This window comes from Prionailurus viverrinus, chromosome D1 (genome assembly GCF_022837055.1).
Source record: "Prionailurus viverrinus isolate Anna chromosome D1, UM_Priviv_1.0, whole genome shotgun sequence".
In the NCBI taxonomy this organism is placed as follows: domain Eukaryota; kingdom Metazoa; phylum Chordata; class Mammalia; order Carnivora; family Felidae; genus Prionailurus; species Prionailurus viverrinus.
Genome location: NC_062570.1, coordinates 71,019,588 through 71,022,406, shown reverse-complemented (window position 1 = coordinate 71,022,406; position 2,819 = coordinate 71,019,588). Strand labels below are relative to the sequence as shown.

Here is a 2,819-nt window from a genome sequence, read left to right as displayed (position 1 = left end):
AGTGGGAGTCCATTTTTGGAAAACTGGGTCTTGTTGAAGTCTTTCTCGATTATTCATTTCTGTGACTTGGTTTATAAATGACCATTTCTTTACATGCTTAGGACTTGGATAATTCCACATAGCATTCCCAGAAATATGTGTTACCAGGTACAAAATACACAGGCTTGATTGGTCAAGGAAACATGTTACATTTGGATAACTCTGTTGAGATGCTAAAATAACTGACGCATTTTGAAGTGACCATTGGTAGCAAGCTTCAGTGGTTCTTGAAGATGCAATAAAAATATCAAGGCAATTTGACAAGCTACTATGGTTCAAGTAGATGTTAGTGGTAGCCAAAGTTCACAATTGTGTCAATGAAGCTGGATTCCATTAAGTCAATCAGTAACCAAGGAAATAGTTAATTGAGATACGATCACAAACCAGAAAAACAGGATAAATTAAAGAAGTAAGAGGAATAATCACATTTCTCGATAGTCACATGCTATCAGACAGCAGAATCTGATGTCTGGAAGATAAAGCAGGCAGATTTTAAAAATGGAAAATGAGACCATGGGCCAGGGCATAATTCCATAAAAGCGGTCAAATGAGAATCTTTCTGAAAAGCAGATAATGTCCTCACAGAAGGGAATTGCCTAAAAACATGTAGAACATAGCTCCTATGCTACAAGAATAATCTGCCCAAGGTCACACAGGTAAGTTGTAAAGTGGGTTTTCAAAACCAGGTTGAATGACACCGAAGGCCTTATCTTCTTTCTGCTAGACAGGGATAACCAAGATATGTGTCAAGACACGACTCTGTTGTTCCTTACCATCTTTTCTGATTCCAGGTTCAGAAAAGTCATGAATAGCAGCACTGGTAAGTAGGAAGTTTTCAACTTGTCTGGCTCACCTGTTAAGACTTTATATTTAAAAAAGGGGGGAGGGGTGCCTGGGTGCTCAGTCGTTTAAGTGTCCGACTTTAGCTCAGATCATGATCTCATGGTTTGTGGGTTCGAGCCCCACGTCGGGCTCTGTGCTGAGGGCTCAGAGCCTGGAGCCTGCTTCAGATTCTGTCTTCCTCTCTCTCTGCCTTCCCCTGCTCATGCTCTGTCTCTCTCTGTCTTAAAAATAAATAAACATTAAAAAAAAAAAAAGCCAGGAATTAAAGAAGTTGAGAATGAACTCAAACTAAGGCACTGAAGTCTAAAGCAGCTAATCCCATTTCTGAGCTAACAACTAATCCTAGGGTGTATTAAATTCTTACTTCTGTATTTTCTGGGGGTTAGAGAAAAGTATCTCTTTATTCATTCTTCTGTTTAATGAGCTATTAATGAGGGTGTACCATGTGCTAAGCACTGGAGATCCAGAGATTAATAGAAAAGATTTCTGCCATTAAGCAGTGCATAGGTGAGGGACACTTGGGTGGCTCAGTCAGTTAAGTTTCTGAGTTCAGCTCAGGTCACAATCTCAGGGCTCATGGGTCCGAGCCCCGCATCAGGCTCTGTGCTGACAGTGCAGAGACCACTTTGGATTCTCTGTCTCCCTCTCTCTCTGCCCCTCGTCCTCTCCCTCTCTCCCTCTCAAAAATAAACATTAAAAAAAAAAAGTGCATAGGCAAGGAAGGAAGAGGGTGGTAGAGACAGACACGTAAATGATTACGGTACAATGTGCATGGATATTAAGAACTAAAAAGGTAATAAAAAGTAATAAATATAGGGACATTGCATTGAGGGAAAATACCTCTTCCCAATTCCTGATGTTTCCTTCCTGGTGGAGGGGGATCCACTAATATAACACCACAAACCTTCCTCCACCCCTCAACTCTTTTCTCCCAGGAAAGAATTTACCGGATCGATGAGCATGAAAAAAAAGTGGGCTTGCATAGGCAAGTCCCCCATTTATTGTCTTTCTCTCTCTTTCTCCTCACAGGCAAGCTGCCTGCAAAGAAGCCTGCTCTTCCTTGTCTGAGTTTTCCAGAGACAGGCCCCATGCGGGGAAGCCTGCAGAAGACCGGCACTGCCTGCGACCAGGCGCTCGTTATTAGAAATCCTTCTGTTCGTGGATGCAAATCACATTCTCCAACATTAGTTTTATCCAAAATAAACGTTTATCTTAAGAGGCAATATTGCATAGTGGTTAGACACTGGAGCCAAACTGGTTAATACCCCAGATTAGCCACTTAATACAGCCATGTGACTTTGGGCAAAGTTATTCAACTTCCCTGTGCTTCCATTTCTCCACCCACAAATTGGGACTAAGAGCCCTCTGCCCCTCCTCATAGAGTTGGAGCCACCATACTCACAGACTTGGCCTGAAGACTGAGGTCATACATACAAAGCACTTAAAACAGTGCCTATGACAAAATCAGTGCTCTGGAAGTTTGAGCTATCATTACTATTATCATTATTATTTTTTTACTCTATCTGTCCTAATCTTTATTTCTCAATTTGTTGAAAACTTAGGCAGAAAGGAGAAATGCTATATAGGGGTTCTCCAACTCTCACTTCTAACAGCTATGAAAGTTCTTAGAGTCATTGCCCTTTTGTTTATACTTTTTGGTCTTCTTACTAGATGAGGTCTACAAGACTCTACAAGTGAACCCCAAATGTCAGACCAAGGATCTCTGATTTTAGCTCAAGTTGGTATTGAGGTTGACACAGCTAATCAGTTGGTCCAGAGTGTTTAGTCCTTGCTTTCTGATTTTCCTTTTAATTATTATCTCCCTTTTCAACGAGATTGACTCCTTGGATTCAGGCAGGCAGGCAGTTCCTTACCTGATTCTCAAAGATAACTCCCATGTCCCCCAGGTTTTCTGCACATTCTGGGGATTCCTCCTT

The 2,819-nt window shown here is 41.5% G+C and overlaps 1 long non-coding RNA gene across 1 annotated transcript; it reads left to right on the top strand.

Moving 5' to 3' along the window:
• Positions 1-580: 580 nt before the first annotated feature.
• On the top strand, positions 581-2,003 carry LOC125176028 (uncharacterized). Its single transcript, XR_007156105.1, has 3 exons — positions 581-695; positions 831-859; positions 1,912-2,003. It is a non-coding gene; the product is annotated as an uncharacterized LOC125176028 (long non-coding RNA).
• The last annotated feature ends 816 nt before the right edge of the window (positions 2,004-2,819 follow it).